Source organism: Vigna unguiculata, unplaced genomic scaffold (assembly GCF_037176805.1).
Source record: "Vigna unguiculata cultivar grain cowpea cultivar isolate G323 ecotype 2 unplaced genomic scaffold, ASM3717680v1 ptg000242l, whole genome shotgun sequence".
NCBI lineage: Eukaryota > Viridiplantae > Streptophyta > Magnoliopsida > Fabales > Fabaceae > Vigna > Vigna unguiculata.
Genome location: NW_028196879.1, coordinates 25,001 through 37,185, shown reverse-complemented (window position 1 = coordinate 37,185; position 12,185 = coordinate 25,001).

The window sequence follows — 12,185 nt, the reverse complement described above, 5'->3', positions numbered from 1 at the left end:
CGTGGCCCCGAATCAAAAAAATAAGATTTTTGTTTATTAAAAAAAGCTTGTATCCATAAAACATTTGACGTAAGATAGATAATAAATAATTAGGAGTTAATATCATTCCAATTGCAGTTACAAAAGTTATGAGTATTTTTGTGATGAAAAGATATTTTTGATTGGTAATTATTCCCAATAATACTATAAATTCTGCAACAAAACCGCTCATGCCCGGTAATGCAAGAGAAGCCATCGATAAGGTAGTGAAAATCGTGAATATTTTTGGCATTGGGATAGCCATTCCACCCATTATCGTCGAGATAAAGAAGACGTAGTCTATCATAACTAGTTCCCGCCAAGAAAAAAAAGGGCAGCACCAATAAATCCGTGAGAGATTATTTGTAAAATAGCCCCATTCAGCCCTGTCTCGCTTATAGAAACCAATTCCTAAAATTAAGAAACCCATATGAGAGACCGAGGAATAAGCTATTCTTTTTTTTACATTGCGTTGACCAAGAGATGTTGAAGCTGCATAGATTATTTGAATGGAACCTAATAACATTAACCAGGGACAAAATATAGAATGAGCGCGAGATAATAATTCCATATTAATTCGAACCAACCCATATGCTCCCATTTTTAATAATATTCCGGCTAAAAGCATACAAGTGCTGTAATGCGCCTCTCCATGGGTATCAGGTAACCATGTATGTAAGGGTATAATTGGTGATTTGACAGCAAAAGCAATAAGAAATCCCATATAGAAGATTATTTCCAGTGCCACGGGATATGATTGATTAGTTAATGATTCAAAATTTAATGTTGGTTCATTAGAACTATAGAAACCCATACCCAGAATTCCCAGTAATAAAAAAACAGAACTTCCCGCAGTGTACAAAATAAACTTTGTAGCTGAAATACAAACGTTTTTTTCCACCCCACATAGATAAAAGTAGATAAACGGGAATTAAATTCTAATTCCCACATGATGAAAAAAAGTAAAATGTCTTGAGAAGAAAAATGTTCCTAGTTGACCACTATACATTGCATACATTAGAAAATAGAATAATTTAGATTCTCGAGTAACCGGTTGAGCTGGATAACGTAGCTAACGTAGTGATAAATCCCGTTAATAAAAGGGGTCCTAGAGAGAGTCCATCTATTCCGAATCTCCAGTAAAAGTCAAAAAAATGGATCCATTTATAATTTTCTGTCAATTGGATTAGTGGATCATCTAATTCGAAATGATAACAAAATACATAGGTTATTAGAAGAGATTAAGTATACCATTTAATTGTCTTATTTCCTTTATGGGGAAATAAGACAATTAAAGAACCTCCGACTATTGGCAAAACTACAACTGTTGTTAACCAAGGAAAATAATTCGTGATAAAAATAAGATATACTTAGACTACAAAAACCCGGGCTCAAAATATTTTTTTATTTTGAGCCCGGGTTTTTGCCAGTAAAAAAAAGTACTTGTATGCGGTTCTTTTTGAAACGTATCAATAAGCTAGACCCATGCTTCGAGTTGTTTCATGCCATAAATAAACTCTAACACTTAAGAAATCCGTCGGACAGGCGGATTCACACCTCTTACAACCAACACAGTCCTCTGTTCTTGGGGCAGAAGCAATTTGTTTAGCTTTACATCCGTCCCAAGGTATCATTTCTAATACATCTGTTGGGCAGGCTCGTACACATTGAGTACATCCTATACATGTATCATAAATCTTTACTGAATGTGACATTGGAACATAATCCTTGAACATCAAAAATTCAACATTTTCAATCTAGTAAATTGGTAAACCAATTATATATATCTATATATGATATATATATATCTATATATATATATCTATATTATATACCAGATGAATCAATGATTTATAAGAATTTTGCTACTAAAAATATATTTATAGATTAATAACTAATAAGAGAATAGAACCAAGATACTTTGATTTCTTATCTTTGTTTTCGCAAACGCAAACATGATTAAAAAGGATATATCATTTCTGCTAATTTGAATGGATTATATAGTACACACTATTCAAAATTAGACTTTTTTTTATGAATAATACTATTTATTCAACAAATTTGATTGATTGATACGGGTTGATTTTCTATTACGATATATTGAGGAAACAATAGCTGGTCCGATAGCTGCTTCAGCGGCTGCAACAGCTATAACAAAAATTGAAAAAATATTTCCTTTTAGTTGCCGCCTATCAAAAAAATCAGAAAAGGTTACGAGATTTATATTAACTGCATTTAGTATAAGTTCAAGACACATAAGGGCTCTAACCATATTTCGGCTCGTGATCAATCCATAGATACCTATAGAAAATAAATAAGCACTCAAAACAAGTGTATGCTCGAATATCATTGACCAACTCCTTTTCAATTTTTATTCATTTCGATATGAATATGAATTCAACGGATTTTATTGCCTAACATAATAAGTCTACAACAAAATCAAGTATTTGCAAAAAGATTTTATACTTTATACATAAATATTCTTTTTCCTTAACATATAATTCAACAAAAAAGAAATGTAATAAATTCTAACAAAATGTAATTTATATTATTTTATTAGTTCGAAAACTTTCTTATTGGCGAGCCACAAAAATTGCACCTATTAAAGCAACTAAAAGAATTATTGAAATTAGTTCAAATGGAAGAAAAAAATCTGTTGATAAATGAATTCCAATTTGTTGACTAGTACTTATCAAATCTTGCTCTAAAATCTGATTGGGTCTTGTCGTCCAAATAATTCCGTGCCATGATGTCTCTAGAATAGTAGTTATTTGTGAAAGAAAGATACTGGTACAAACCATCAAAGTAATTCCATCCCCAACGGTCCAAACACGAAAATTTTGGTAATAGTCCGAACCATTCATAAACATCACAGCAAATATTATTAAAACATTTATAGCGCCCACGTAAATAAGTAGCTGTGAGGCAGCTACGAAATGGGAGTTTGATAAAATATAGAATAAAGATACACAAACAAGAACTAGTCCCAATGAAAAAGCAGAAAAAATCGGATTCGTAAAGAATACTACTCCTAGACTTCCTAATATGAGACCTGATCCAAGAAAGATTAAAATAAAATCATGTAGCGATTCGGACAAATCCATTATATGTATAATAAAAGATAAATAGAAATTTCATGACCTTATTGATATGACCAGGAAAAAACTTGTTAAATACGAAAATTATCTGTGCATAGAAATTCACCAAATCCTAAGATAAGATATGTGAATTGTTATTAGGTACAGTTGTTATAGAATCAATGGAATTTCATTCTTTTCTTTATGCCAAAGAGTCATTTCAAAAAAATAGAATATCTTTTTTTTTATTCTATATATAGAGAAATTCAATTATTTTTGTGAAGAATTTTGAAATCATTTTATTTGAATTGTTCGAATTGTATAATCATCAATTACTGATACTGGTAAACGACCCAAAGCAATTAGATTATAATTCAATTCGTGGCGATCATAAGTTGAAAGTTCATATTCTTCGGTCATTGATAAACAATTTGTTGGACAATACTCAATACAGTTACCACAAAATATACAGATTCCAAAATCAATACTGTAATTAAGCAACCGTTTTTTTCGAATATCAGTTTCTAGTTTCCAATCAACAATGGGTAGATCTATAGGACAGACACGAACACATACTTCACAAGCAATGCATTTATCAAATTCAAAATGTATTCGACCGCGAAAACGTTCTGATGAGATTATTTTTTCATAAGGATATTGAATAGTTACGGGTAACCTATTTGCATGAGATAAGGTAATCATGAGACCTTGACCAATATATCTAGCAGCTCGTATTATTTGTTCACTATAATTTATGAATTCAGTTACCATAAGGAACATATCGTGAATAGCTCTGAATATTTTTTTTCTTTCTCTTGTTTAAAACAAGTTCTGAATTTTGAATATAGAAGGTCCACATTTTTTTTACAGTGAAAACAGTTGAGACGACGTTGTTAATAATAGATTACCAAGAGAAATGGGTAAAAGAAACTTCCACCCAAGATTTAATAATTGATCTATTCGTAGCCTAGGCAAAGTCCATCTTGTTGTGATAGAAACGAATATGAATAAATAAGTTTTAACTAGTGTAATAAAGATACCAATTATCGTTACAAAAACTCCGTATGTTTTATTTATTTGAAAAAAATTAGAAACGAAGATGTACGGAATAGAGAAATTTGAACCACCAAAATAAAGAACTGTTACAAATAAGGAAGAAACGAATAGGTTTAAATAGGAAGCAACATAAAATAAACCAAATTTGATACCGGAATATTCGGTTTGATAACCCGCTATTAGTTCTTCTTCCGCTTCTGGTAAATCAAAAGGTAATCTTTCACATTCTGCTAGGGAAGAGATTAGAAAAACGAGGAAACCCATAGGTTGCCGCCACAAATTCCATCCCCAAAAACCATATTTGGATTGTGCATCAACTATATCAACTGTACTTAAACTGTTAGATAATCCTAGTCGGTGATGACATTACTGTTACCATCTCTATTACAGAACCGTACATGAGATTTTCATCTCATACGGCTCCTTTAAAGCCTTAAAAAAATATAAGAACCCGGCCAATTATTTCTCCCTTGATATATCCCTAAGATAGATAAGATTCTATTTTCTCGGACGGTTCTGAATTAGACCCATGGAATTCTGTCTGTTCTAAAAAAAATTTTTAAATGAATACACACTTATTTAAAAAATAAAAACATTTGCACATTTATTGAATTTCTTTAGATAAATAAAAAATACAAAAGGTACTTCTGAATTGATCTCATCCTTTAAAAAATTCAAAATTAAATTTGTTGAGTAATAACTTAATTTCATTTTTGCATAAAATACTCTTTTAAAATTATCAAGAACTCCCACATCATTTTCGATTCCGAAAAATAATTAGATGTTCTTTTTTTAAATTATGATTATCTCCATAAATATGGAGTATATAAGACAAAAAAGAAAAAGGAGATCACTTTTACCTCTTATCTTATTCCTTTTTGTGCAAGCAAAAGGGGACTTCAAAAAATTAAAGGATTATTTCGTTCCTGATAGTTATTTATTCAATCAATGGATGGAAGTATACTCTAGATCGGAATTGGGGGGAGTACTGCCTTATTTTTTCTACCAACTTCAAGTCCCCATTAGTATTCTTTTTATATTATACATAAATTGGATAATTTAAAAAAGAAATATACGTTACTAATCTTTTGTGTATTTTGGTGTTTCTAGCCATCCATTAATTTTTTTTATTATATTAATGCCTTTTTTTAATTTTGTTAATATATGTATGCTAATTCATACAAATGATATTGAAAATTTGAAAAAGGTTGGTCTTTTGCGTCCGCTTCAAGACAGGATTACTAATCAACAAATCTTGGGAAAAACAACCACTTCTATACATAGAATATAATATATAGAATCTAATTCTAGAATTTCATTGATTTTTTCACCTTATTCTTATACATAGAAAATTAGACTCAATATTTTTACTGCAATTTGAAATCATCATACTTTCTCTATAAGTAATAGAGTATTCTATAAATTATATTCAAAAAAAGCTGTTTTATTGCACTCATATAACTATCTGATTCAATTATTCAATCCAAATGCGAAAAGAATATATATATATTCTTTATAGATTCTTTTTGTACTTTAAATATAAGGAGAGGCTTATAAGAAATAGTATCAAAAAATTTATGTCTCAACGAAGCACACATAGAGATATCGATAACACACATAGAGTTAATGGTATTTCATAACTAATTGATTGAGCAGCTGCTCGTAGACCACCCAAAAAGGAATATTTATTATTTGACCCATATCCTGACATAAGAAGTCCAATGGGGGCAATACTCGAAATAGCAATCCATAAAAAAACACCAATATTCAGATCAGATAAAACAAAGTTATAGCCAAAAGGAATTACTGAATAGCTTATTATAATGGATATGACTGAGATAGATGGGCCGAAACTAAATAAACGAATATCTCCTCTAGATGGAATAAGATTCTCTTTAAAAAGTAATTTTGTTCCGTCTGCTAGAGCTTGAAGAACTCCAAAAGGACCGGTGTATTCAGGTCCAATACGCTGTTGTATCCCTGCAGATATTTCTCTTTCTAACCATACAATTGCTAGTACACTTATAGTAATTCCTAATATCAAAATAAAAATAGGCACAAATACCCAAAGAATTCCATATATCTCTTTCAAAAATTGCAATCTGAAAAAAAAATGTATATCTTGTATTTCTGTTAAATCAATTATCATTTCAACGATCAACTTCTCCCATAATAATATCTATGCTACCTAGTATTGTCATAATATCGGCCAATTTCATTCTTTTAACTAATTGAGGAAGAATTTGCAAATTTATAAAACCGGGCGGATGAATTTTCCATCTCCAAGGAAAACCATTTTGATCCCCTATTAGAAAAATCCCTAATTCTCCCTTGGGGGCTTCAACTCTTACATAAAGTTCTTGTTTTGGCAATTCAAAACTCGGAGACGATTTTTTACTAATAAATCGATACTCAAACTCATTCCATTCTGGCTCTTTTTCTCTATCAAAGCAGCGGATTTCTAAATTTTCATATGGACCGCCGGGAAGTCCTTCCAAAGCCTGTTGAATAATTTTTATGGATTCTATCATTTCACCAATTCGAACTAAATAACGAGCTAATGAATCTCCTTCTTTTTGCCATTGAACTTCCCAATGAAATTCTTCGTAACATTCATAATTATCCACTTTACGTAGATCCCATTGTATTCCGGAAGCCCGAAGCATCGGTCCTGATAAACCCCAATTAATAACTTCTTTTACATCAACAACACCGACGCCCTCAACCCGTTCTAAAAAAATAGGATTTCGCGTAATAAGTTTTTGATATTCAGCAATACTTGTTAAAAAATAATCGCAGAAATCATAACATTTATCTATCCAACCATAAGGTAGATCAGTCGCTACCCCTCCGATACGAAAAAAATTATGCATCATTCTCATACCTGTGGCAGCTTCAAATAGATCATATATTAATTCTCTTTCTCTGAAAATATAGAAAAAAGGTGTTTGTGCACCAATATCTGCCATAAAAGGTCCTAGCCATAGTAGGTGAGAAGCTATACGGCTTAACTCCAACATTATTACTCGGATATAGCTGGCTCTTTTAGGTACTTGAATATTTCCCAACTGTTCTGGTCCATTTACAGTTATTGCTTCTGTGAACATTGTAGCTAAATAGTCCCAACGTGTTACATAAGGCAGATATTGTATAATTGTTCGGTTTTCCGCTATTTTTTCCATTCCTCTGTGTAAATAACCCAATATCGGTTCACAATCAATAACATCCTCACCATCTAGAGTAACAATAAGTCTAAGAACACCGTGCATTGATGGGTGGTGAGGCCCCATATTGACTATCATGAAGTCCTTTCTTTTCGTTGAGATATTCATAGGTTTTTGCTCGATTTATTCTTTTATGAATCGCTTAAAAAAAAAGTTCATCCAAATTCAAGATCTAATAAATCGAATAATTGAAAATTACTCTTCAATTTAACGAATTTGTGACTGCCGAATATTAAACTGATTGATTAATTTTTTATACCGTATTCCATCTTTCTTTGACAAATAAGACAGTAATCTTTGCCGTTTTCCCAAAATTTTACGTAAACCTGTTTGGGATGAGTAGTCTTTTCGGTGCAATTCAAAATGTGAAGTAAGTCTTCGTATTCTATTGGTAAATTTGAATATTTGAAATTCAACCAATCCCGGTTTTTTTCCTTTTTTTTCTTGTGAAATAACAGGTATAAATGACTTTTTTACCATAAAAAAATAAAAGTTTTTCCTTCTCCTCGATTTTTATAGATATTTTTATTGATCAGTAATTAGAATGACACTCATTTTTAATTTTTTGATAGAAATCCGAAATCTAATTTTTTTGATAACTGAAATCAATCCAATTGAAATAGAGAATTTAAATAGATATAGTATAAAGGAGACTAGTTTGATATATAAAAAAGAATTGTATACATTACATTAGATAAAAAAAGATAATTTTGTTAATGCTTTTTTTTTATGTATACATCATTGAATTAAAATCAATGCCATACCAAAATACGTGTATTTGTTTAACCTATGTATCTATCTATAGATAGATACATATGCTAAATAGAAAACAAAATTAGATTAACGAATTTTCACACGCGGATACATATGTATCCTTACTATACTGAAACGGCTTCCATTATGGGTATTAAACCAATAACGATTTATACAAGCTAAATCTTCTAATCGATATTTTGGCCAAAGAAAAATTTTGAAATTCATTAGTTTTTTTTTCTCTTTCTCATTTCTTTTTTTAGTCAAAACTTTAAAACAATTTTGGACTTTATTTTCATTATAAAATATTGTGTTTCTATGCATACTATTTATATTATTTGGATCTAAACAAATTCTAATTCTCAACTCTCTACGACGTCTAGCAGATAAAATGTTTTCAGGAACAAGTAAATTAAATTTCTCGTTTTCTTTGTTTTCTGTTATCTTTTGATCTTTTGTTCTTGTAATGTATTTATCAAAAAATTTCTTATTAACATGAATTTTTTCTGAGTATTTTTTATAAATTTTGCGTTTATTCTTATGAATTAATGAAAAACCCATCATTTTATACTTAAAAAATTGTTTATTATTTTTTCTAGACAGGCGAACTGGTTCGATAACAAATAGTTCTTTTTTCCTAAATTTATTATTTTTCTTTTTCCTTAAGCCTGAAAGAGTTAAATTCGTCTGTTTTTGAATCATCATAATATCTAGACCTAGTTCTCCTCTTTGAATAGAGGCTATAGTAATTTTTCTTAAATTTGTCAATCTAATAAGGAGACAATATACTTTTACATTGTTAAATATTTTTTGACCTAAGAAATTTTTCCAGTTTAAATGGAAATTCAAAAAATTTCTTACTAAGAATTGAAGTTCTGCCTCCATATTGTTCTTGGGTTTTTTTTTCGATGTTCTAAAAACATCTATTTTTTTTTTCTTTCTAGTAATATTCTTTTCACTAACATTTTTATTTCCTTTAGAATGTAAAAAAAGAGAATGTAAATAAAGTAATTTTATTGGTATAATTTGCGAGTTACCCCTAAATGTATTATAAAATATCACAAATTTGGAAAAGAACCAAAATTCCGGATTGCATATGGAACGATTTAGTATTTTTCTATTGATTCCCGTCCAATCCAAATATTTTCTATCCGGATTTATAATAATAGTATCTTCTGCTATATAATTCTTGATAAAAATATTACTTATTCTATCAAATAAGTCTTTTTTATATGTATTGTAATTAGAAGAAATCATTGTGTTTTTATTTGATTGAAATAGGGATCTATATCGATAAATATATGAGTCTTTCTTATTTGCATAATTCATAAAATTATAGGATAAAAGATCGTATTTATATTGTTTTCTAATTTTTTTTTTTAATGGGATTCCTTGTTGTTCTTTGTAAAGAATTAATGGGCTTTTTCCATATGAATCCCATTTGGTTAAATTTTTATTTTGAGTTACACCACATTTAGTGATTCTATTTCTCCATTTTTGTGATACTAATTTTGACCAGCTACTGTTAGATAAGTTATATTGATAATAATTATTCTTTAACCAATTTGTCCATTGATTTAGTTCAGAATTGAGCAGGTTATTTTGTTTTCTTTTAGAATGAACTATTCCTTGTGCTCCAAAAAAAGAATCCTTTATTTCATTTTTCAGAAAAAAAAAATTTTTATTATATTGAAAAAGAAGTCTTAACTTATATATGTTTATGTTAATAATTCGGGTTTGTAACAAATTTAAAAATACATATGGTTGTGACAAAAAGGAGACATCAAAATAATTATGTGAATTCGCATTCTTATTCTTATTATTAAAATATTTGTGTAATTTTAAAAGAAAGGGAATTATACTTTGATTTGTTTTATAACTTCTTTCTGTATTTGGTTCATTATCGTAAAGCCATTTATTTAAAAATTTTTTTGTTGATTCAAGAAAAAGTTGTAGCTGGATTTTCGGAATACAAATGATATATAGAAAGATATCTATGTATATTTTTTTCATCAAAAATTGAAAAAAAGAATGTGATTTTTTAGTTAAGCTAATATTTCTTCTTTGGAATATCTGCAAAATTTTTTTTTCGAATTCTATCCTTTTACTATCATAAATTTTTTTCTTCGAATGAATATTTGTCTCGCGAATTCCAAGTCCTCTTTTCTTTTCTTCTTTTTTCATTTTTTCTATTTTTTTAATAACTACTTTTCTCTTAGTATTGAGATCCTTTATAGATTTTTTTTTCAATGAAAAATTTGTCGACTTTATCGATTGAATTGAAATGGTTGCTTCAGAAATCATTGAATTATTCTTCCAAATTGTTGAATATTTTTTGTTTTCGCTCAATTCATCGAGTTTTGGGGGTTTCCTTTTAATAAAAAAATATTTTAAATTTAAAAATTCTTGTTTTTTTTTCGTGAGGAATACTATACTTTTTCTAATAATTTCAAGAATACTTTGGATGATCCCTTTTGCTTTTTCTATTACGATATTTAGAAACAGTTTGAATTTTTCACTTAAAACTTTTAGAACTAGAAAAGTGAAAAATTCAAATTTTTTCTTTTTTTTTTTTAGTTCTTTTAAAATGGGGTCGAAAAAGGAAAGTGGATTTTTCGTGGAACTAGAAAAAGGCAATTCAACTTCCATCCCCCAAACTGTTAAAAAACAAAAGTTCTTTTTTTTCTTTGAATTTTTTTTGTTTTCATTACATCGTATTTTAGATTTATGCCAAGGTTTTAGACGAAAAGGAAATAATATTTTTATCTGAATCCCATCTGTTAGCCATTTTTGCGGAAACTCTCTTTCGGATAATTGAACGCCGTTATACGTGCATTTAATATATATTTCTCTCTTCCAATCCATATAATCTTCAGACCATTCTGGAATTTGAAAAAATAGTATACGAATTGTATTTTTAATTATTATAAATGAAGGTAATAGAATATATTTCCTAATAAAGCATTGGGTTATTAATAAAACACCTCTTATTACTTGAGCAAATATAATGCTATCCCAGGCTTCTGCTATTTCTATACGTTTTCTTTCTGCATTTTCCTTTTTTGCTTCCTCCTCTTTTTTTTTCGGACTTTTTTTTGTTTTTTCCTCTATAGAACCTAAAATTTGAAATTCTGTCTTTTTACGAATCCAAATATTTAACATAAAAAATCTTTTCATTGATTTTAAACTATGAAAAGAAAAGAATATTGATTTTTCAATTTTATCCAAAAAAAGCGGCGAATGCACCCTTTTTTGAAAAAATTTCCAAGTAACTGTTTTCCGTCTTTGAGCACGGATAGATCCTTTGATTATGTCTCTTCGAAAATCCGATTGTTGGGAATAACGTCTTAAAGCCAATTCGTTTTTTTGTTCATTATTTTCAGTATCTCCACGATCACGATAAGTCTTGTATTTTTTAAAAAATTTATCTTTATTAGTCAAAATGACTACACGTTTGCCTTTTCTAGAACGAATTTGAGAATTATCTGCTTCAATTTTTCCACCTAGTTGTTCTAATTCGTCCATCAATTTGTATGACCACCGAGGTACTTTTTTACAGATTTCGTTTCTTTTAATAGACTTAGTGTTCTTTCGATTTACTTTTCTTTTTTCGTTCAAATCAGTTGTAATTGCATCAAATAATATTTTGATTATTTGTTTTTTTTCTGCGTCATAATTATAATTCATTTTTACTTGTTCAGGTTCTGTAAATAAATAAGGTACGTGCGAATTTAAGCTTGACACTAATGAAAATTGACTGATTAGATTAAAAAGAAATGTAGTTACTAATAATTTTTTATCAAATGTTTTTCTATTTTCCTCTAATTTTGGAGAATTACTATTATTCTTTTTAGAAATCTTATTATAAAGAAAGATATCTTGAATTTTATTTATAAAAATGTTATTTTTTTTGTAAGTTTTTTCATGTTGGATTGAGGTTGAAAAACCGTTTTTTATTTGTCCACGGAAGGGTCCGTTTAACAAAGGATCTTTTCTTTTAGTTAAATATTTTTTTTTAGTTTCATCATCACAAAATCGAATTCTATTTTCGAATATA